The following is a 23,781-nucleotide window of genomic DNA, read 5'->3' on the forward strand; positions in this document are numbered from 1 at the left end:
ATCTTAAAACTCAAGGGTCTCAAAACCCAGCCTTTCCCAGGACATCATCAGCAGGGTTCATTTTTATGAAATTAAAGAAAACGTTACGCAACCTCCATAGAGAGTGAGCATCCTCTGAGTGCTGCTGAGTCTGAGCGCCGGGATATGACATCATTTCCCACAAACAAAAAATGGCTTTGGAAAAAAACGGGAGGAAAATGGTTTTTTTTCTCATGTTTTTTTGGGGGTTTTTTTTCGTTTTTTTTTTTCCGCAGACCTTCCCATCTCTGGTTTAAAGCCTATCTCTCTGTCCAGCGTTGGTGGTATAGTGGTGAGCATAGCTGCCTTCCAAGCAGTTGACCCGGGTTCGATTCCCGGCCAACGCAGCGATTATTTTTTTTTTTTACACATCCGAGTCTATTCAGTAAGTTTCAAGCCGTTTGCAATGTTAACCCTTCAACTTGCTGTAGCTTGTAACACAATGCATACCATGTTGGTGAGGGAGGGGCTGCTCCAGGTACAGTCAGCATGGACAGCGCACCAAATCATGACCTTCGATAGCTCAGCTGGTAGAGCGGAGGACTGTAGAAAACAATCAGACATCCTTAGGTCGCTGGTTCGATTCCGGCTCGAAGGAATGCTCTTTATTTTTGTGAGACGGGAAAAAAAATGGTAGGTTGATCCTACAGAGTGAAGAGTGGACTTTAGGTGCGAATTCCGTGGTCAGCAAAAGGACCACTTTATCTGGGAAGATCCAAAGAAACTATAACTCTGACGCATCTCACAAAGATCATTGGAACAGGAACTCATCAACTGCAGCCGCGGACTGACAGGCATTACAACTGTATTTTAAAATAAAAAGGTTCACCTCCTATAGGATCTGTGGATGCTCCGTCACATACACAATCCCATGTGGTGTGCGCAGGGGTGTAGACATGTATCCCATATGGTCTAGCGGTTAGGATTCCTGGTTTTCACCCAGGCGGCCCGGGTTCGACTCCCGGTATGGGAAGCTAGTTTTTATTGGAACCCCATGTTGCTATCCATTTGCTAGTTGGTCAAATCAAATAGCATTAATCATATTCCCCAACATCTAAAGCGCTCACCTTACCTGAATATCCACCTCAAAATACTGGGCCAGATTCCTTACCTCTTTGGGCTGGTCAAGGAACATCAGAAAGGGGAGAAATAGATAAGAGAGATTATATAAAATGCAACAGGAGGAAAGATAATGAAAATGGAGAGATTAAAGAAAAGGAGGATAGATTAAAGAAAATGGGAGAGGAAGTGACAAAAGGTAGCGGTAAAGAAAAAGTGGACAAACAGGGAGAGGTAAAGAGAAAGGGTTGGGAGATAAAGAGAACAAAGATAGATGAAGAGGAAAAGGGAGACATAATGCCAATGTCTGTCTAGGGAGATGGTCGACTATGTGCTTGATTTTATACACCTGTTAGCAATGGATGTGGCTGAAATACCTAAACTCAATAATTAGGAGGGGTGTCCACATCCTTTCATAAAGTGTATATGTTTTATATGTAATATGTATAATTTATCCCTTCAGAAAATTCTATTTATGTAAAAGAAACTGTCACTGCGGGAAAAGTGAATAACACAGGACAAACTTATGATAAAACCTGATCATACTGCTCTTGTTCTCAGGGCAGCCCCATCACCATGAGATGGGCATAAAGGGATCAAGTATTATATCTTCTATATCTGATGATTGCTGGAGGCAGGGTGGAATTCCTGAAACTGCCAGTGCTGCTTAGTTATCCCCAGTCTGGCCACCGACAACTTACAGGTAACTATCCGTACGAATCACAAAACAGCTGTAATTATAACAACATTACATTATATGTATAGATTTGATAGCACCACAATATACTGACCAGGTATTTCATTTTATAGTTAGAGTGAGTTCTGCATCAGGTTCAAACATATCATGGAAAAATCATCTCAACATCCAAATTGCAAACAAGAAAAACAAAGGAATACACTAAAGCAACAAAGCAAAAAGTATGTGAAGCACCAGTCATTTACCTGAAAGAAAGACATCAGTAGATTGACCACCATTTTCTTGACTAGGCCAAGACCTAGGGCAACAGCACCACCTTCTGGTACAAAACTGAGGAGCAGATTGCCCTCTTTGGTGATGAAGTCATCGGTTCTGTATGTTAAATGGGAATAATGAAAAGAAGCGTTTCTACCCAGTTTCGAACCGGGGACCTTTCTCACGTGAGGCAAACGCTCTAACCGCTACGCTAAAGAAGCTTAAGTGTAGAAAGAAGCCAGGCCAGAGCACAGGATCTGACCAAGGCAGAAGATGACAATTTTTAACATTTCCTGAAATTCGGCCAGATTTCTAAATGTTCTGATGAAACATTCCATATTCCACATAAAAATAAATTCTGCTAAAGGCTGCAAAATGACACAATAACATCTACATATGCAGAACTCCTAAAACCACCCATGTAGCAGATCTATCGGGCTCTGTGAAAACTGGTTCCACACTTCTTTTACCTTCGTTGTATATCAGACTGGATCTAACTCACATTATCTTAAAACTCAAGGGTCTCAAAACCCAGCCTTTCCCAGGACATCATCAGCAGGGTTCATTTTTATGAAATTAAAGAAAACGTTACGCAACCTCCATAGAGAGTGAGCATCCTCTGAGTGCTGCTGAGTCTGAGCGCCGGGATATGACATCATTTCCCACAAACAAAAAATGGCTTTGGAAAAAAACGGGAGGAAAATGGTTTTTTTTCTCATGTTTTTTTGGGGGTTTTTTTTCGTTTTTTTTTTCCGCAGACCTTCCCATCTCTGGTTTAAAGCCTATCTCTCTGTCCAGCGTTGGTGGTATAGTGGTGAGCATAGCTGCCTTCCAAGCAGTTGACCTGGGTTCGATTCCCGGCCAACGCAGCGTTTATTTTTTTTTTTACACATCCGAGTCTATTCAGTAAGTTTCAAGCCGTTTGCAATGTTAACCCTTCAACTTGCTGTAGCTTGTAACACAATGCATACCATGTTGGTGAGGGAGGGGCTGCTCCAGGTACAGTCAGCATGGACAGCGCACCAAATCATGACCTTCGATAGCTCAGCTGGTAGAGCGGAGGACTGTAGAAAACAATCAGACATCCTTAGGTCGCTGGTTCGATTCCGGCTCGAAGGAATGCTCTTTATTTTTGTGAGACGGGAAAAAAAATGGTAGGTTGATCCTACAGAGTGAAGAGTGGACTTTAGGTGCGAATTCCGTGGTCAGCAAAAGGACCACTTTATCTGGGAAGATCCAAAGAAACTATAACTCTGACGCATCTCACAAAGATCATTGGAACAGGAACTCATCAACTGCAGCCGCGGACTGACAGGCATTACAACTGTATTTTAAAATAAAAAGGTTCACCTCCTATAGGATCTGTGGATGCTCCGTCACATACACAATCCCATGTGGTGTGCGCAGGGGTGTAGACATGTATCCCATATGGTCTAGCGGTTAGGATTCCTGGTTTTCACCCAGGCGGCCCGGGTTCGACTCCCGGTATGGGAAGCTAGTTTTTATTGGAACCCCATGTTGCTATCCATTTGCTAGTTGGTCAAATCAAATAGCATTAATCATATTCCCCAACATCTAAAGCGCTCACCTTACCTGAATATCCACCTCAAAATACTGGGCCAGATTCCTTACCTCTTTGGGCTGGTCAAGGAACATCAGAAAGGGGAGAAATAGATAAGAGAGATTATATAAAATGCAACAGGAGGAAAGATAATGAAAATGGAGAGATTAAAGAAAAGGAGGATAGATTAAAGAAAATGGGAGAGGAAGTGACAAAAGGTAGCGGTAAAGAAAAAGTGGACAAACAGGGAGAGGTAAAGAGAAAGGGTTGGGAGATAAAGAGAACAAAGATAGATGAAGAGGAAAAGGGAGACATAATGCCAATGTCTGTCTAGGGAGATGGTCGACTATGTGCTTGATTTTATACACCTGTTAGCAATGGATGTGGCTGAAATACCTAAACTCAATAATTAGGAGGGGTGTCCACATCCTTTCATAAAGTGTATATGTTTTATATGTAATATGTATAATTTATCCCTTCAGAAAATTCTATTTATGTAAAAGAAACTGTCACTGCGGGAAAAGTGAATAACACAGGACAAACTTATGATAAAACCTGATCATACTGCTCTTGTTCTCAGGGCAGCCCCATCACCATGAGATGGGCATAAAGGGATCAAGTATTATATCTTCTATATCTGATGATTGCTGGAGGCAGGGTGGAATTCCTGAAACTGCCAGTGCTGCTTACTTATCCCCAGTCTGGCCACCGACAACTTACAGGTAACTATCCGTACGAATCACAAAACAGCTGTAATTATAACAACATTACATTATATGTATAGATTTGATAGCACCACAATATACTGACCAGGTATTTCATTTTATAGTTAGAGTGAGTTCTGCATCAGGTTCAAACATATCATGGAAAAATCATCTCAACATCCAAATTGCAAACAAGAAAAACAAAGGAATACACTAAAGCAACAAAGCAAAAAGTATGTGAAGCACCAGTCATTTACCTGAAAGAAAGACATCAGTAGATTGACCACCATTTTCTTGACTAGGCCAAGACCTAGGGCAACAGCACCACCTTCTGGTACAAAACTGAGGAGCAGATTGCCCTCTTTGGTGATGAAGTCATCGGTTCTGTATGTTAAATGGGAATAATGAAAAGAAGCGTTTCTACCCAGTTTCGAACCGGGGACCTTTCTCACGTGAGGCAAACGCTCTAACCGCTACGCTAAAGAAGCTTAAGTGTAGAAAGAAGCCAGGCCAGAGCACAGGATCTGACCAAGGCAGAAGATGACAATTTTTAACATTTCCTGAAATTCGGCCAGATTTCTAAATGTTCTGATGAAACATTCCATATTCCACATAAAAATAAATTCTGCTAAAGGCTGCAAAATGACACAATAACATCTACATATGCAGAACTCCTAAAACCACCCATGTAGCAGATCTATCGGGCTCTGTGAAAACTGGTTCCACACTTCTTTTACCTTCGTTGTATATCAGACTGGATCTAACTCACATTATCTTAAAACTCAAGGGTCTCAAAACCCAGCCTTTCCCAGGACATCATCAGCAGGGTTCATTTTTATGAAATTAAAGAAAACGTTACGCAACCTCCATAGAGAGTGAGCATCCTCTGAGTGCTGCTGAGTCTGAGCGCCGGGATATGACATCATTTCCCACAAACAAAAAATGGCTTTGGAAAAAAACGGGAGGAAAATGGTTTTTTTTCTCATGTTTTTTTGGGGGTTTTTTTTCGTTTTTTTTTTTCCGCAGACCTTCCCATCTCTGGTTTAAAGCCTATCTCTTTGTCCAGCGTTGGTGGTATAGTGGTGAGCATAGCTGCCTTCCAAGCAGTTGACCCGGGTTCGATTCCCGGCCAACGCAGCGATTATTTTTTTTTTTTACACATCCGAGTCTATTCAGTAAGTTTCAAGCCGTTTGCAATGTTAACCCTTCAACTTGCTGTAGCTTGTAACACAATGCATACCATGTTGGTGAGGGAGGGGCTGCTCCAGGTACAGTCAGCATGGACAGCGCACCAAATCATGACCTTCGATAGCTCAGCTGGTAGAGCGGAGGACTGTAGAAAACAATCAGACATCCTTAGGTCGCTGGTTCGATTCCGGCTCGAAGGAATGCTCTTTATTTTTGTGAGACGGGAAAAAAAATGGTAGGTTGATCCTACAGAGTGAAGAGTGGACTTTAGGTGCGAATTCCGTGGTCAGCAAAAGGACCACTTTATCTGGGAAGATCCAAAGAAACTATAACTCTGACGCATCTCACAAAGATCATTGGAACAGGAACTCATCAACTGCAGCCGCGGACTGACAGGCATTACAACTGTATTTTAAAATAAAAAGGTTCACCTCCTATAGGATCTGTGGATGCTCCGTCACATACACAATCCCATGTGGTGTGCGCAGGGGTGTAGACATGTATCCCATATGGTCTAGCGGTTAGGATTCCTGGTTTTCACCCAGGCGGCCCGGGTTCGACTCCCGGTATGGGAAGCTAGTTTTTATTGGAACCCCATGTTGCTATCCATTTGCTAGTTGGTCAAATCAAATAGCATTAATCATATTCCCCAACATCTAAAGCGCTCACCTTACCTGAATATCCACCTCAAAATACTGGGCCAGATTCCTTACCTCTTTGGGCTGGTCAAGGAACATCAGAAAGGGGAGAAATAGATAAGAGAGATTATATAAAATGCAACAGGAGGAAAGATAATGAAAATGGAGAGATTAAAGAAAAGGAGGATAGATTAAAGAAAATGGGAGAGGAAGTGACAAAAGGTAGCGGTAAAGAAAAAGTGGACAAACAGGGAGAGGTAAAGAGAAAGGGTTGGGAGATAAAGAGAACAAAGATAGATGAAGAGGAAAAGGGAGACATAATGCCAATGTCTGTCTAGGGAGATGGTCGACTATGTGCTTGATTTTATACACCTGTTAGCAATGGATGTGGCTGAAATACCTAAACTCAATAATTAGGAGGGGTGTCCACATCCTTTCATAAAGTGTATATGTTTTATATGTAATATGTATAATTTATCCCTTCAGAAAATTCTATTTATGTAAAAGAAACTGTCACTGCGGGAAAAGTGAATAACACAGGACAAACTTATGATAAAACCTGATCATACTGCTCTTGTTCTCAGGGCAGCCCCATCACCATGAGATGGGCATAAAGGGATCAAGTATTATATCTTCTATATCTGATGATTGCTGGAGGCAGGGTGGAATTCCTGAAACTGCCAGTGCTGCTTACTTATCCCCAGTCTGGCCACCGACAACTTACAGGTAACTATCCGTACGAATCACAAAACAGCTGTAATTATAACAACATTACATTATATGTATAGATTTGATAGCACCACAATATACTGACCAGGTATTTCATTTTATAGTTAGAGTGAGTTCTGCATCAGGTTCAAACATATCATGGAAAAATCATCTCAACATCCAAATTGCAAACAAGAAAAACAAAGGAATACACTAAAGCAACAAAGCAAAAAGTATGTGAAGCACCAGTCATTTACCTGAAAGAAAGACATCAGTAGATTGACCACCATTTTCTTGACTAGGCCAAGACCTAGGGCAACAGCACCACCTTCTGGTACAAAACTGAGGAGCAGATTGCCCTCTTTGGTGATGAAGTCATCGGTTCTGTATGTTAAATGGGAATAATGAAAAGAAGCGTTTCTACCCAGTTTCGAACCGGGGACCTTTCTCACGTGAGGCAAACGCTCTAACCGCTACGCTAAAGAAGCTTAAGCGTAGAAAGAAGCCAGGCCAGAGCACAGGATCTGACCAAGGCAGAAGATGACAATTTTTAACATTTCCTGAAATTCGGCCAGATTTCTAAATGTTCTGATGAAACATTCCATATTCCACATAAAAATAAATTCTGCTAAAGGCTGCAAAATGACACAATAACATCTACATATGCAGAACTCCTAAAACCACCCATGTAGCAGATCTATCGGGCTCTGTGAAAACTGGTTCCACACTTCTTTTACCTTCGTTGTATATCAGACTGGATCTAACTCACATTATCTTAAAACTCAAGGGTCTCAAAACCCAGCCTTTCCCAGGACATCATCAGCAGGGTTCATTTTTATGAAATTAAAGAAAACGTTACGCAACCTCCATAGAGAGTGAGCATCCTCTGAGTGCTGCTGAGTCTGAGCGCCGGGATATGACATCATTTCCCACAAACAAAAAATGGCTTTGGAAAAAAACGGGAGGAAAATGGTTTTTTTTCTCATGTTTTTTGGGGGGTTTTTTTTCGGTTTTTTTTTTTCCGCAGACCTTCCCATCTCTGGTTTAAAGCCTATCTCTCTGTCCAGCGTTGGTGGTATAGTGGTGAGCATAGCTGCCTTCCAAGCAGTTGACCCGGGTTCGATTCCCGGCCAACGCAGCGTTTTTTGTTTTTTTTACACATCCGAGTCTATTCAGTAAGTTTCAAGCCGTTTGCAATGTTAACCCTTCAACTTGCTGTAGCTTGTAACACAATGCATACCATGTTGGTGAGGGAGGGGCTGCTCCAGGTACAGTCAGCATGGACAGCACACTAAATCATGACCTTCGATAGCTCAGCTGGTAGAGCGGAGGACTGTAGAAAACAATCAGACATCCTTAGGTCGCTGGTTCGATTCCGGCTCGAAGGAATGCTCTTTATTTTTGTGAGACGGAAAAAAAATGGTAGGTTGATCCTACAGAGTGAAGAGTGGACTTTAGGTGCGAATTCCGTGGTCAGCAAAAGGACCACTTTATCTGGGAAGATCCAAAGAAACTATAACTCTGACGCATCTCACAAAGATCATTGGAACAGTAACTCATCAACTGCAGCCGCGGACTGACAGGCATTACAACTGTATTTTAAAATAAAAAGGTTCACCTCCTATAGGATCTGTGGATGCTCCGTCACATACACAATCCCATGTGGTGTGCGCAGGGGTGTAGACATGTATCCCATATGGTCTAGCGGTTAGGATTCCTGGTTTTCACCCAGGCGGCCCGGGTTCGACTCCCGGTATGGGAAGCTAGTTTTTATTGGAACCCCATGTTGCTATCCATTTGCTAGTTGGTCAAATCAAATAGCATTAATCATATTCCCCAACATCTAAAGCGCTCACCTTACCTGAATATCCACCTCAAAATACTGGGCCAGATTCCTTACCTCTTTGGGCTGGTCAAGGAACATCAGAAAGGGGAGAAATAGATAAGAGAGATTATATAAAATGCAACAGGAGGAAAGATAATGAAAATGGAGAGATTAAAGAAAAGGAGGATAGATTAAAGAAAATGGGAGAGGAAGTGACAAAAGGTGATGAACTTTCATGATGGTGAGAACTTGTACTCCTAAATTGTCTTTACGAATCTTGAAGAAGAGATTTGGAAAAAAAAGTCAGATATTCATGGTTTTTTATCATTTGGGAAGAAAGTGGCAAAAAGTTGGCACTTTCGAAGCTTGAAGAAGAGATTTGGAGAAAAAAAAGTGAGGAATTAATGTGTTTTATCATTTGTGAGGAAAGTTCCACGAAAAGCAGAGTGGCGCAGCGGAAGCGTGCTGGGCCCATAACCCAGAGGTCGATGGATCGAAACCATCCTCTGCTAGATGTAATTTTTACATAGGGTTAATAACTTCTGTCATTGATGATATTGCATTAAAACAGCATTCTCCCCTCGGACAAACCACTATATGAAAAGCAGAGTGGCGCAGTGGAAGCGTGCTGGGCCCATAACCCGGAGGCCGATGGATCGAAACCATCCTCTGCTAATTATGTTTTTATAATGTCACTCTTCTGTTTAAGCACAACTGGCGTTGCATAAGATTAATTGGCACGTAGGGTTAACAACTTGTGTCATTTATGATATTGTATGAAAACGGCATTCTCCCCTTGCCAGCCACTTTTTTTGTAACGGCTGCCCGAATTATTAACAACATGTAGTATTGTAGACGTGGCCTAAGTTAAAAAACAAAAAATTAATAATAATAATCTAAGCATTCCAAAATTGGCACTATGCCAAGAAGTTTTTCCTGTGTTTTTTCATGGAAGGATTGGCATGCTTTGTCTGGAAAATAACTTTCCACAAGTGGAATAAGAAGATTTAGCTTAATGTTGGAAAGCTTTAAAGATTTTGCATTTCTGTCTTTCAATGTAATCATTAGCTCATTGGTGTTGCAAACACAGGAATGAAAGTTTTCAGGAAAACATCCCACTCGTCCCTGGGTGGGCTTGAACCACCAACCTTTCGGTTAACAGCCGAACGCGCTAACCGATTGCGCCACAGAGACAACCACATGTGACTGTTTTCAGAGAAGCAGTGAGGATTATGACTTTAAACCTTCAGCATTCCAGAGGGCTTAGTGACCATAGCAGAAGAATTGACAGTTGTATCTCAACTGTTTATACATTATTTCATGATGGTGAGAACTTGTACTCCTAAATTGTCTTTACGAATCTTGAAGAAGAGATTTGGAGAAAAAGTCAGATATTCATGGTTTTTTATCATTTGGGAAGAAAGTGGCAAAAAGTTGGCACTTTCGAAGCTTGAAGAAGAGATTTGGAGAAAAAAAAGTGAGGAATTAATGTGTTTTATCATTTGTGAAGAAAGTGCCACGAAAAGCAGAGTGGCGCAGCGGAAGCGTGCTGGGCCCATAACCCAGAGGTCGATGCATCGAAACCATCCTCTGCTAATTTTGTTTTTATAATGTCACTTTTCTGTTTAAGCACAACTGGCGTTGCATAAGATTAATTGGCACGTAGGGTTAACAACTTGTGTCATTGATGATATTGCATGAAAACAGCATTCTCCCCTTGGACAAACAGCTTTACAGAAAGCAGAGTGGCGCAGCGGAAGCGTGCTGGGCCCATAACCCAGAGGTCGATGGATCGAAACCATCCTCTGCTAGATGTCATTTTTACATAGGGTTAATAACTTCTGTCATTGATGATATTGCATGAAAACAGCATTCTCCCCTCGGACAAACAGCTGTACAGAAAGCTGAGTGGTGCAGCGGAAGCGTGCTGGGCCCATAACCCAGAGGTCGATGGATCGAAACCATCGTCTGCTAGATGTCATTTTTACATAGGGTTAATAACTTCTGTCATTGATGATATTGCATTAAAACAGCATTCTCCCCTCGGACAAACAGCTATATGAAAAGCAGAGTGGCCCAGCGGAAGCGTGCTGGGCCCATGACCCAGAGGTCGATGGATCGAAGCCATCCTCTGCTAATTTTGTTTTCATTATGTCACTTTTCTGTTTAAGCACAACTGGCGTTGCATAAGATTAATTGGTACGTAGGGTTAACAACTTGTGTCATTTATGATATTGTATGAAAACGGCATTCTCCCCTTGCCAGCCACTATTTTGGTAACGGCTGCCCGAATTATTAACAACATGTAGTATTGTAGACGTGGCCTAAGTTAAAAAACGAAAAATTAATAATAATAATCTAAGCATTCCAAAATTGGCACTATGCCAAGAAGTTTTTCCTGTGTTTTTCCATGGAAGGATTTTCATGCTTTGTCTGGAAAATAACTTTCCACAAGTGGAATAAGAAGATTTAGGCTAGGTTTCCACTTGGGTTTTTTTTGCTAAAAACGCCCATAAAAACGCCAATAGCGCCACCTGGCGTTTTTTTAGTGAAAAACGGATGCAGCCAGATGTTAGCTGTTCTTCAATAGGAAATCGCAAAATGCCATTTCCACTTGGCCTTTTTCTGTTTGGCGTTTTTTCAGTCCTCTTTGGCGTTTGTCTGCTTTTTTGGGCTCTGTGGCAGTTTTTCAAAATCGCAGCATGTTGACACTCTGGCGTTTTTTGCAAGGAAATCTTGGCGTTTTTCTCCAATAGAAGTCTATGGGAGAGAAAAAACGCCATGAAAAAGCCATGTGGGTTTATTGCCTTGGCGTTTTTTATGACGTTTTTTCCACAGTTACAATGCAGAGGATGGACCCAGTATCTGTGTGTCCTACGAGAAATAGGCTGAAAACAAACAGTTTCACACAAAACAAAGTCCTGGACTGGTTCATATTGAATTTTACACCATTTGGAACAAACATGCCATTACAAACAAACATACCCGACGCATCAACTGGATCCTGCGTGCCAAAAGCAACAGCAAACAATTTGCACCATCATTTGGGGCCAATCTTCCCAGAGGAGCAGACATTCGGAATAAAGCATGCCTTACAACCCACAGAAAAGAGACAAAAGGGTCTACCAAGTAAATGACATCAGGAGGGGGCAGATACTTGCCATTTATCCTAATCCCTTTTAGCTGGGTGAAACTTCTAACTTGTAAAGGCTGGAAAAACTGCCTAAGGTCAAAAAAAGCAATTTCCACAGAAAGGCTAAAACGCCAGAAAAAACGCCAAAACGCAGGTAAATGCAGTGGCAGTTTTCTTGGCGTTTTAACTGGCGTTTTTCATCAAGAAAAAAACGCAGGACAAAAACCCAAGTGGAAACCTAGCCTTAGCTTAATGTTGGAAAGCTTTAAGGATTTTGCATTTCTGTCTTTCAATGTAATCATTAGCTCATTGGTGTTGCAAAGACAGGAATGAAAGTTTTCAGGAAAACATCCCACTCGTCCCTGGGTGGGCTTGAACCACCAACCTTTCGGTTAACAGCCGAACGCGCTAACCGATTGCGCCACAGAGACAACCACATGTGACTGTTTTCAGAGAAGCAGTGAGGATTATGACTTTAAACCTTCAGCATTCCAGAGGGCTTAGTGACCATAGCAGAAGAATTGACAGTTGTATCTCAACTGTTTATACATTATATCATGATGGTGAGAACTTGTACTCCTAAATTGTCTTTACGAATCTTGAAGAAGAGATTTGGGAAAAAAAGTCAGATATTCATGGTTTTTTATCATTTGGGAAGAAAGTGGCAAAAAGTTGGCACTTTCGAAGCTTGAAGAAGAGATTTGGAGAAAAAAAGTCAGGAATTAATGTGTTTTTATCATTTGTGAAGAAAGTGCCACGAAAAGCAGAGTGGCGCAGCGGAAGCGTGCTGGGCCCATAACCCAGAGGTCGATGGATCGAAACCATCCTCTGCTAGATGTCATTTTTACATAGGGTTAATAACTTCTGTCATTGATGATATTGCATGAAAACAGCATTCTCCCCTCGGACAAACAGCTGTACAGAAAGCAGAGTGGCGCAGCGGAAGCGTGCTGGGCCCATAACCCAGAGGTCGATGGATCGAAACCATCCTCTGCTAGATGTCATTTTTACATAGGGTTAATAACTTCTGTCATTGATGATATTGCATTAAAACAGCATTCTCCCCTCGGACAAACCACTATATGAAAAGCAGAGTGGCGCAGCGGAAGCGTGCTGGGCCCATAACCCAGAGGTCGATGGATCGAAACCATCCTCTGCTAATTTTGTTTTTATAATGTCACTTTTCTGTTTAAGCACAACTGGCGTTGCATAAGATTATTTGGCACGTAGGGTTAACAACTTGTGTCATTTATGATATTGTATGAAAACGGCATTCTCCCCTTGCCAGCCACTATTTTGGTAACGGCTGCCCGAATTATTAACAACATGTAGTATTGTAGACGTGGCCTAAGTTAAAAAACAAAAAATTAATAATAATAATCTAAGCATTCCAAAATTGGCACTATGCCAAGAAGTTTTTCCTGTGTTTTTTCATGGAAGGATTGGCATGCTTTGTCTGGGAAATAACTTTCCACAAGTGGAATAAGAAGATTTAGCTTAATGTTGGAAAGCTTTAAGGATTTTGCATTTCTGTCTTTCAATGTAATCACTAGCTCATTGGTGTTGCAAAGACAGGAATGAAAGTTTTCAGGAAAACATCCCACTCGTCCCTGGGTGGGCTTGAACCACCAACCTTTCGGTTAACAGCCGAACGCGCTAACCGATTGCGCCACAGAGACAACCACATGTGACTGTTTTCAGAGAAGCAGTGAGGATTATGACTTTAAACCTTCAGCATTCCAGAGGGCTTAGTGACCATAGCAGAAGAATTGACAGTTGTATCTCAACTGTTTATACATTATTTCATGATGGTGAGAACTTGTACTCCTAAATTGTCTTTACGAATCTTGAAGAAGAGATTTGGGAAAAAAAGTCAGATATTCATGGTTTTTTATCATTTGGGAAGAAAGTGGCAAAAAGTTGGCACTTTCGAAGCTTGAAGAAGAGATTTGGAGAAAAAAAAGTCAGGAATTAATGTGTTTTTATCATTTGTGAAGAAAGTGCCATGCAAAGCAGAGTGGCGCAGCGGAAGCGTGCTGGGCCCATAACCCAGAGGTCGATGGATCGAAACCATCTTCTGCTAGATGTCGTTTTCACATAGGGTTAATAACTTCTGTCATTGATGATATTGCATAAAAACAGCATTCTCCCCTCGGACAAACAGGTGTACAGAAAGCAGAGTGGCGCAGCGGAAGCGTGCTGGGCCCAGAGGTCGATGGATCGAAACCATCCTCTGCTAGATGTCATTTTTACATAGGGTTAATAACTTCTGTCATTGATGATATTGCATGAAAACAGCATTCTCCCCTCGGACAAACAGCTGTACAGAAAGCTGAGTGGTGCAGCGGAAGTGTGCTGGGCCCATAACCCAGAGGTCGATGGATCGAAACCATCCTCTGCTAGATGTCCTTTTTACATAGGGTTAATAACTTCTGTCATTGATGATATTGCATTAAAACAGCATTCTCCCCTCGGACAAACAGCTATATGAAAAGCAGAGTGGCCCAGCGGAAGCGTGCTGGGCCCATGACCCAGAGGTCGATGGATCGAAACCATCCTCTGCTAATTTTGTTTTCATTATGTCACTTTTCTGTTTAAGCACAACTGGCGTTGCATAAGATTAATTGGTACGTAGGGTTAACAACTTGTGTCATTTATGATATTGTATGAAAACGGCATTCTCCCCTTGCTAGCCACTATTTTGGTAACGGCTGCCCGAATTATTAACAACATGTAGTATTGTAGACGTGGCCTAAGTTAAAAAACGAAAAATTAATAATAATAATCTAAGCATTCCAAAATTGGCACTATGCCAAGAAGTTTTTCCTGTGTTTTTCCATGGAAGGATTGGCATGCTTTGTCTGGAAAATAACTTTCCACAAGTGGAATAAGAAGATTTAGGCTAGGTTTCCACTTGGGTTTTTTTTGCTAAAAACGCCCATAAAAACGCCAATAGCGCCACCTGGCGTTTTTTTAGTGAAAAACGGCTGCAGCCAGATGTTAGCTGTTCTTCAATAGGAAATCGCAAAATGCCATTTCCACTTGGCCTTTTTCTGTTTGGCGTTTTTTCAGTCCTCTTTGGCGTTTGTCTGCTTTTTTGGGCTCTGTGGCAGTTTTTCAAAATCGCAGCATGTTGACACTCTGGCGTTTTTTGCAAGGAAATCTTGGCGTTTTTCTCCAATAGAAGTCTATGGGAGAGAAAAAACGCCATGAAAAAGCCATGTGGGTTTATTGCCTTGGCGTTTTTTATGACGTTTTTTCCACAGTTACAATGCAGAGGATGGACCCAGTATCTGTGTGTCCTACGAGAAATAGGCTGAAAACAAACAGTTTCACACAAAACAAAGTCCTGGACTGGTTCATATTGAATTTTACACCATTTGGAACAAACATGCCATTACAAACAAACATACCCGACGCATCAACTGGATCCTGCGTGCCAAAAGCAACAGCAAACAATTTGCACCATCATTTGGGGCCAATCTTCCCAGAGGAGCAGACATTCGGAATAAAGCATGCCTTACAACCCACAGAAAAGAGACAAAAGGGTCTACCAAGTAAATGACATCAGGAGGGGGCAGATACTTGCCATTTATCCTAATCCCTTTTAGCTGGGTGAAACTTCTAACTTGTAAAGGCTGGAAAAACTGCCTAAGGTCAAAAAAAGCAATTTCCACAGAAAGGCTAAAACGCCAGAAAAAACGCCAAAACGCAGGTAAATGCAGTGGCAGTTTTCTTGGCGTTTTAACTGGCGTTTTTCATCAAGAAAAAAACGCAGGACAAAAACCCAAGTGGAAACCTAGCCTTAGCTTAACGTTGGAAAGCTTTAAGGATTTTGCATTTCTGTCTTTCAATGTAATCATTAGCTCATTGGTGTTGCAAAGACAGGAATGAAAGTTTTCAGGAAAACATCCCACTCGTCCCTGGGTGGGCTTGAACCACCAACCTTTCGGTTAACAGCCGAACGCGCTAACCGATTGCGCCACAGAGACAACCACATGTGACTGTTTTCAGAGAAGCAGTGAGGATTATGACTTAAAACCTTCAGCATTCCAGAGGGCTTAGTGACCATAGCAGAAGAATTGACAGTTGTATCTCAACTGTTTATACATTATATCATGATGGTGAGAACTTGTACTCCTAAATTGTCTTTACGAATCTTGAAGAAGAGATTTGGGAAAAAAAAGTCAGATATTCATGGTTTTTTATCATTTGGGAAGAAAGTGGCAAAAAGTTGGCACTTTCGAAGCTTGAAGAAGAGATTTGGAGAAAAAAAGTCAGGAATTAATGTGTTTTTATCATTTGTGAAGAAAGTGCCACGAAAAGCAGAGTGGCGCAGCGGAAGCGTGCTGGGCCCATAACCCAGAGGTCGATGGATCGAAACCATCCTCTGCTAGATGTCATTTTTACATAGGGTTAATAACTTCTGTCATTGATGATATTGCATGAAAACAGCATTCTCCCCTCGGACAAACAGCTGTACAGAAAGCAGAGTGGCGCAGCGGAAGCGTGCTGGGCCCATAACCCAGAGGTCGATGGATCGAAACCATCCTCTGCTAGATGTCATTTTTACATAGGGTTAATAACTTCTGTCATTGATGATATTGCATTAAAACAGCATTCTCCCCTCGGACAAACCACTATACGAAAAGCAGAGTGGCGCAGCGGAAGCGTGCTGGGCCCATAACCCAGAGGTCGATGGATCGAAACCATCCTCTGCTAGATGTCGTTTTTACATAGGGTTAATAACTTCTGTCATTGATGATATTGCATTAAAACAGCATTCTCCCCTCGGACAAACAGCTTTACAGAAAGCAGAGTGGCGCAGCGGAAGCGTGCTGGGCCCATAACCCAGAGGTCGATGGATCGAAACCATCCTCTGCTAGATGTCATTTTTACATAGGGTTAATAACTTCTGTCATTGATGATATTGCATTAAAACAGCATTCTCCCCTCGGACAAACCATTATACGAAAAGCAGAGTGGCGCAGCGGAAGCGTGCTGGTTCCATAACCCAGAGGTCGATGGATCGAAACCATCCTCTGCTGATTTTGTTTTTATAATGTCACTTTTCTGTTTAAGCACAACTGGCGTTGCATAAGATTAATTGGCACGTAGGGTTAACAACTTGTGTCATTTATGATATTGTATGAAAACGGCATTCTCCCCTTGCCAGCCACTATTTTGGTAACGGCTGCCCGAATTATTAACAACATGTAGTATTGTAGACGTGGCCTAAGTTAAAAAACAAAAAATGAATAATAATAATCTAAGCATTCCAAAATTGGCACTATGCCAAGAAGTTTTTCATGTGTTTTTTCATGGAAGGATTGGCATGCTTTGTCTGGAAAATAACTTTCCACAAGTGGAATAAGAAGATTTAGCTTAATGTTGGAAAGCTTTAAGGATTTTGCATTTCTGTCTTTCAATGTAATCATTAGCTCATTGGTGTTGCAAACACAGGAATGAAAGTTTTCAGGAAAACATCCCACTCGTCCCTGGGTGGGCTTGAACCACCAACCTTTCGGTTAACAGCCGAACACGCTAACCGATTGCGCCACAGAGACAACCACTTGTGACTGTTTTCAGAGAAGCAGTGAGGATTATGACTTTAAACCTTCAGCATTCCAGAGGGCTTAGTGACCATAGCAGAAGAATTGACAGTTGTATCTCAACTGTTTATACATTATTTCATGATGGTGAGAACTTGTACTCCTAAATTGTCTTTATGAATCTTGAAGAAGAGATTTGGAAAAAAAAGTCAGATATTCATGGTTTTTTATCATTTGGGAAGAAAGTGGCAAAAAGTTGGCACTTTCGAAGCTTGAAGAAGAGATTTGGAGAAAAAAAAGTCAGGAATTAATGTGTTTTATCATTTGTGAAGAAAGCACCATGATAAGCAGAGTGGTGCAGCGGAAGCGTGCTGGGCCCATAACCCAGAGGTCGATGGATCGAAACCATCCTCTGCTAGATGTCGTTTTTACATAGGGTTAATAACTTCTGTCATTGATGATATTGCATTAAAACAGCATTCTCCCCTCGGACAAACAGCTTTACAGAAAGCAGAGTGGCGCAGCGGAAGCGTGCTGGGCCCATAACCCAGAGGTCGATGGATCGAAACCATCCTCTGCTAGATGTCATTTTTACATAGGGTTAATAACTTCTGTCATTGATGATATTGCATTAAAACAGCATTCTCCCCTCGGACAAACCACTATAAGAAAAGCAGAGTGGCGCAGCGGAAGCGTGCTGGGCCCATAACCCAGAGGTCGATGGATCGAAACCATCCTCTGCTGATTTTGTTTTTATAATGTCACTTTTCTGTTTAAGCACAACTGGCGTTGCATAAGATTAATTGGCACGTAGGGTTAACAACTTGTGTCATTTATGATATTGTAAGAAAACGGCATTCTCCCCTTGCCAGCCACTATTTTGGTAACGGCTGCCCGAATTATTAACAACATGTAGTATTGTAGACGTGGCCTAAGTTAAAAAACAAAAAATTAATAATAATAATCTAAGCATTCCAAAATAGGCACTATGCCAAGAAGTTTTTCATGTGTTTTTTCATGGAAGGATTGGCATGCTTTGTCTGGAAAATAACTTTCCACAAGTGGAATAAGAAGATTTAGCTTAATGTTGGAAAGCTTTAAGGATTTTGCATTTCTGTCTTTCAATGTAATCATTAGCTCATTGGTGTTGCAAACACAGGAATGAAAGTTTTCAGGAAAACATCCCACTCGTCCCTGGGTGGGCTTGAACCACCAAACTTTCAGTTAACAGCCGAACGCGCTAACCGATTGCACCACAGAGACAACCACTTGTGACTGCTTTCAGAGAAGCAGTGAGGATTATGACTTTAAACCTTCAGCATTCCAGAGGGCTTAGTGACCATAGCAGAAGAATTGACAGTTGTATCTCAACTGTTTATACATTATTTCATGATGGTGAGAACTTGTACTCCTAAATTGTCTTTACGAATCTTGAAGAAGAGATTTGGAAAAAAAAGTCAGATATTCATGGTTTTTTATCATTTGGGAAGAAAGTGGCAAAAAGTTGGCACTTTCGAAGCTTGAAGAAGAGATTTGGAGAAAAAAAAGTCAGGAATTAATGTGTTTTATCATTTGTGAAGAAAGCACCATGAAAAGCAGAGTGGTGCAGCGGAAGCGTGCTGGGCCCATAACCCAGAGGTCGATGGATCGAAACCATCCTCTGCTAGATGTCATTTTTACATAGGGTTAATAACTTCTGTCATTGATGATATTGCATTAAAACAGCATTCTCCCCTCGGACAAACAGCTTTACAGAAAGCAGAGTGGCGCAGCGGAAGCGTGCTGGGCCCATAACCCAGAGGTCGATGGATCGAAACCATCCTCTGCTAGATGTCATTTTTACATAGGGTTAATAACTTCTGTCATTGATGATATTGCATTAAAACAGCATTCTCCCCTCGGACAAACCACTATAAGAAAAGCAGAGTGGCGCAGCGGAAGCGTGCTGGGCCCATAACCCAGAGGTCGATGGATCGAAACCATCCTCTGCTAATTTTGTTTTTATAATGTCACTTTTCTGTTTAAGCACAACTGGCGTTGCATAAGATTAATTGGCACGTAGGGTTAACAACTTGTGTCATTTATGATATTGTATGAAAACGGCATTCTCCCCTTGCCAGCCACTATTTTGGTAACGGCTGCCCGAATTATTAACAACATGTAGTATTGTTGACGTGGCCTAAATTAAAAAACAAAAAATTAATAATAATAATCTAAGCATTCCAAAATAGGCACTATGCCAAGAAGTTTTTCATGTGTTTTTTCATGGAAGGATTGGCATGCTTTGTCTGGAAAATAACTTTCCACAAGTGGAATAAGAAGATTTAGCTTAATGTTGGAAAGCTTTAAGGATTTTGCATTTCTGTCTTTCAATGTAATCATTAGCTCATTGGTGTTGCAAACACAGGAATGAAAGTTTACAGGAAAACATCCCACTCGTCCCCGGGTGGGCTTGAACCACCAACCTTTCGGTTAACAGCCGAACACGCTAACCGATTGCGCCACAGAGACAACCACTTGTGACTGTTTTCAGAGAAGCAGTGAGGATTATGACTTTAAACCTTCAGCATTCCAGAGGGCTTAGTGACCATAGCAGAAGAATTGACAGTTGTATCTCAACTGTTTATACATTATTTCATGATGGTGAGAACTTGTACTCCTAAATTGTCTTTACGAATCTTGAAGAAGAGATTTGGAAAAAAAAGTCAGATATTCATGGTTTTTTATCATTTGGGAAGAAAGTGGCAAAAAGTTGGCCCTTTCGAAGCTTGAAGAAGAGATTTGGAGAAAAAAAAGTCAGGAATTAATGTGTTTTATCATTTGTGAAGAAAGCACCATGAAAAGCAGAGTGGCGCAGCGGACGCGTGCTGGGCCCATAACCCAGAGGTCGATGGATTGAAACCATCCTCTGCTAGATGTCATTTTTACATAGGGTTAATAACTTCTGTCATTGATGATATTTCATGAAAACAGCATTCTCCCCTCGGACAAACAGCTTTACAGAAAGCAGAGTGGCGCAGCGGAAGCGTGCTGGGCCCATAACCCAGAGGTCGATGGATCGAAACCGTCCTCTGCTAGATGTCATTTTTACATAGGGTTAATAACTTCTGTCATTGATGATATTGCATTAAAACAGCATTCTCCCCTCGGACAAACCATTATACGAAAAGCAGAGTGGCGCAGCGGAACCGTGCTGGGCCCATAACCCAGAGGTCGATAGATCGAAACCATCCTCTGCTGATTTTGTTTTTATAATGTCACTTTTCTGTTTAAGCACAACTGGCGTTGCATAAGATTAATTGGCACGTAGGGTTAACAACTTGTGTCATTTATGATATTGTATGAAAACGGCATTCTCCCCTTGCCAGCCACTATTTTGGTAACGGCTGCCCGAATTATTAACAACATGTAGTATTGTAGACGTGGCCTAAGTTAAAAAACAAAAAATGAATAATAATAATCTAAGCATTCCAAAATTGGCACTATGCCAAGAAGTTTTTCATGTGTTTTTTCATGGAAGGATTGGCATGCTTTGTCTGGAAAATAACTTTCCACAAGTGGAATAAGAAGATTTAGCTTAATGTTGGAAAGCTTTAAGGATTTTGCATTTCTGTCTTTCAATGTAATCATTAGGTCATTGGTGTTGCAAACACAGGAATGAAAGTTTTCAGGAAAACATCCCACTCGTCCCTGGGTGGGCTTGAACCACCAAACTTTCGGTTAACAGCCGAACGCGCTAACCGATTGCGCCACAGAGACAACCACTTGTGACCCATTTCAGAGAAGCAGTGAGGATTATGACTTTAAACCTTCAGCATTCCAGAGGGCTTAGTGACCATAGCAGAAGAATTGACAGTTGTATCTCAACTGTTTATACATTATTTCATGATGGTGAGAAATTGTACTCCTAAATTGTCTTTACGAATCTTGAAGAAGAGATTTGGAAAAAAAAGTCAGATATTCATGGTTTTTTATCATTTGGGAAGAAAGTGGCAAAAAGTTGGCACTTTCGAAGCTTGAAGAAGAGATTTGGAGAAAAAAAAGTCAGGAATTAATGTGTTTTATCATTTGTGAAGAAAGCACCATGAAAAGCAGAGTGGCGCAGCGGAAGCGTGCTGGGCCCATAACCCAGAGGTCGATGGATCGAAACCATCCTCTGCTAGATGTCGTTTTTACATAGGGTTAATAACTTCTGTCATTGATGATATTGCATGAAAACAGCATTCTCCCCTCGGACAAACAGCTTTACAGAAAGCAGAGTGGCGCAGCGGAAGCGTGCTGGGCCCATAACCCAGAGGTCGATGGATCGAAACCATCCTCTGCTAGATGTCATTTTTACATAGGGTTAATAACTTCTGTCATTGATGATATTGCATTAAAACAGCATTCTCCCCTCGGACAAACCACTATAAGAAAAGCAGAGTGGCGCAGCGGAAGCGTGCTGGGCCCATAACCCAGAGGTCGATGGATCGAAACCATCCTCTGCTGATTTTGTTTTTATAATGTCACTTTTCTGTTTAAGCACAACTGGCGTTGCATAAGATTAATTGGCACGTAGGGTTAACAACTTGTGTCATTTATGATATTGTATGAAAACGGCATTCTCCCCTTGCCAGCCACTATTTTGGTAACGGCTGCCCGAATTATTAACAACATGTAGTATTGTAGACGTGGCCTAAGTTAAAAAACAAAAAATTAATAATAATAATCTAAGCATTCCAAAATAGGCACTATGCCAAGAAGTTTTTCATGTGTTTTTTCATGGAAGGATTGGCATGCTTTGTCTGGAAAATAACTTTCCACAAGTGGAATAAGAAGATTTAGCTTAATGTTGGAAAGCTTTAAGGATTTTGCATTTCTGTCTTTCAATGTAATCATAAACTCATTGGTGTTGCAAACACAGGAATGAAAGTTTTCAGGAAAACATCCCACTCGTCCCTGGGTGGGCTTGAACCACCAACCTTTCGGTTAACAGCCGAACACGCTAACCGATTGCGCCACAGAGACAACCACTTGTGACTGTTTTCAGAGAAGCAGTGAGGATTATGACTTTAAACCTTCAGCATTCCAGAGGGCTTAGTGACCATAGCAGAAGAATTGACAGTTGTATCTCAACTGTTTATACATTATTTCATGATGGTGAGAACTTGTACTCCTAAATTGTCTTTACGAATCTTGAAGAAGAGATTTGGAAAAAAAAGTCAGATATTCATGGTTTTTTATCATTTGGGAAGAAAGTGGCAAAAAGTTGGCCCTTTCGAAGCTTGAAGAAGAGATTTGGAGAAAAAAAAGTCAGGAATTAATGTGTTTTATCATTTGTGAAGAAAGCACCATGAAAAGCAGAGTGGCGCAGCGGACGCGTGCTGGGCCCATAACCCAGAGGTCGATGGATCGAAACCATCCTCTGCTAGATGTCATTTTTACATAGGGTTAATAACTTCTGTCATTGATGATATTTCATGAAAACAGCATTCTCCCCTCGGACAAACAGCTTTACAGAAAGCAGAGTGGCGCAGCGGAAGCGTGCTGGGCCCATAACCCAGAGGTCGATGGATCGAAACCGTCCTCTGCTAGATGTCATTTTTACATAGGGTTAATAACTTCTGTCATTGATGATATTGCATTAAAACAGCATTCTCCCCTCGGACAAACCATTATATGAAAAGCAGAGTGGCGCAGCGGAACCGTGCTGGGCCCATAACCCAGAGGTCGATAGATCGAAACCATCCTCTGCTGATTTTGTTTTTATAATGTCACTTTTCTGTTTAAGCACAACTGGCGTTGCATAAGATTAATTGGCACGTAGGGTTAACAACTTGTGTCATTTATGATATTGTATGAAAACGGCATTCTCCCCTTGCCAGCCACTATTTTGGTAACGGCTGCCCGAATTATTAACAACATGTAGTATTGTAGACGTGGCCTAAGTTAAAAAACAAAAAATGAATAATAATAATCTAAGCATTCCAAAATTGGCACTATGCCAAGAAGTTTTTCATGTGTTTTTTCATGGAAGGATTGGCATGCTTTGTCTGGAAAATAACTTTCCACAAGTGGAATAAGAAGATTTAGCTTAATGTTGGAAAGCTTTAAGGATTTTGCATTTCTGTCTTTCAATGTAATCATTAGGTCATTGGTGTTGCAAACACAGGAATGAAAGTTTTCAGGAAAACATCCCACTCGTCCCTGGGTGGGCTTGAACCACCAAACTTTCGGTTAACAGCCGAACGCGCTAACCGATTGCGCCACAGAGACAACCACTTGTGACCCATTTCAGAGAAGCAGTGAGGATTATGACTTTAAACCTTCAGCATTCCAGAGGGCTTAGTGACCATAGCAGAAGAATTGACAGTTGTATCTCAACTGTTTATACATTATTTCATGATGGTGAGAAATTGTACTCCTAAATTGTCTTTACGAATCTTGAAGAAGAGATTTGGAAA

The 23,781-nt window shown here is 41.3% G+C and overlaps 1 protein-coding gene and 16 non-coding genes across 17 annotated transcripts in view; 13 read left to right on the forward strand and 4 right to left on the reverse strand.

The window, feature by feature from the left end:
* LOC128482812 (uncharacterized) overlaps window positions 1-23,781 on the forward strand; it is a 379,467-nt gene that overhangs the window by 266,811 nt on the left and 88,875 nt on the right. The window lies entirely within an intron of this gene.
* Window positions 294-365, forward strand: TRNAG-UCC (transfer RNA glycine (anticodon UCC)). Its single transcript has one exon. It is a non-coding gene; the product is annotated as a tRNA-Gly (tRNA).
* TRNAY-GUA (transfer RNA tyrosine (anticodon GUA)) lies at window positions 531-616 on the forward strand. The gene is given in 2 exon segments: window positions 531-567; window positions 581-616. It is a non-coding gene; the product is annotated as a tRNA-Tyr (tRNA).
* Window positions 920-991, forward strand: TRNAE-UUC (transfer RNA glutamic acid (anticodon UUC)). The gene has a single exon. It is a non-coding gene; the product is annotated as a tRNA-Glu (tRNA).
* On the forward strand, window positions 2,827-2,898 carry TRNAG-UCC (transfer RNA glycine (anticodon UCC)). Its single transcript has one exon. It is a non-coding gene; the product is annotated as a tRNA-Gly (tRNA).
* Window positions 3,063-3,148, forward strand: TRNAY-GUA (transfer RNA tyrosine (anticodon GUA)). Its single transcript is given in 2 exon segments — window positions 3,063-3,099; window positions 3,113-3,148. It is a non-coding gene; the product is annotated as a tRNA-Tyr (tRNA).
* On the forward strand, window positions 3,452-3,523 carry TRNAE-UUC (transfer RNA glutamic acid (anticodon UUC)). The gene has a single exon. It is a non-coding gene; the product is annotated as a tRNA-Glu (tRNA).
* Window positions 5,360-5,431, forward strand: TRNAG-UCC (transfer RNA glycine (anticodon UCC)). The gene has a single exon. It is a non-coding gene; the product is annotated as a tRNA-Gly (tRNA).
* TRNAY-GUA (transfer RNA tyrosine (anticodon GUA)) lies at window positions 5,597-5,682 on the forward strand. Its single transcript is given in 2 exon segments — window positions 5,597-5,633; window positions 5,647-5,682. It is a non-coding gene; the product is annotated as a tRNA-Tyr (tRNA).
* Window positions 5,986-6,057, forward strand: TRNAE-UUC (transfer RNA glutamic acid (anticodon UUC)). Its single transcript has one exon. It is a non-coding gene; the product is annotated as a tRNA-Glu (tRNA).
* On the forward strand, window positions 7,895-7,966 carry TRNAG-UCC (transfer RNA glycine (anticodon UCC)). Its single transcript has one exon. It is a non-coding gene; the product is annotated as a tRNA-Gly (tRNA).
* TRNAY-GUA (transfer RNA tyrosine (anticodon GUA)) lies at window positions 8,131-8,216 on the forward strand. The gene is given in 2 exon segments: window positions 8,131-8,167; window positions 8,181-8,216. It is a non-coding gene; the product is annotated as a tRNA-Tyr (tRNA).
* TRNAE-UUC (transfer RNA glutamic acid (anticodon UUC)) lies at window positions 8,519-8,590 on the forward strand. Its single transcript has one exon. It is a non-coding gene; the product is annotated as a tRNA-Glu (tRNA).
* On the reverse strand, window positions 9,774-9,847 carry TRNAN-GUU (transfer RNA asparagine (anticodon GUU)). The gene has a single exon. It is a non-coding gene; the product is annotated as a tRNA-Asn (tRNA).
* Window positions 12,144-12,217, reverse strand: TRNAN-GUU (transfer RNA asparagine (anticodon GUU)). The gene has a single exon. It is a non-coding gene; the product is annotated as a tRNA-Asn (tRNA).
* On the reverse strand, window positions 13,392-13,465 carry TRNAN-GUU (transfer RNA asparagine (anticodon GUU)). The gene has a single exon. It is a non-coding gene; the product is annotated as a tRNA-Asn (tRNA).
* On the reverse strand, window positions 15,705-15,778 carry TRNAN-GUU (transfer RNA asparagine (anticodon GUU)). The gene has a single exon. It is a non-coding gene; the product is annotated as a tRNA-Asn (tRNA).

The sequence above is a fragment of the Spea bombifrons genome, chromosome 3, assembly GCF_027358695.1.
Source record: "Spea bombifrons isolate aSpeBom1 chromosome 3, aSpeBom1.2.pri, whole genome shotgun sequence".
Lineage (NCBI taxonomy): Eukaryota > Metazoa > Chordata > Amphibia > Anura > Pelobatidae > Spea > Spea bombifrons.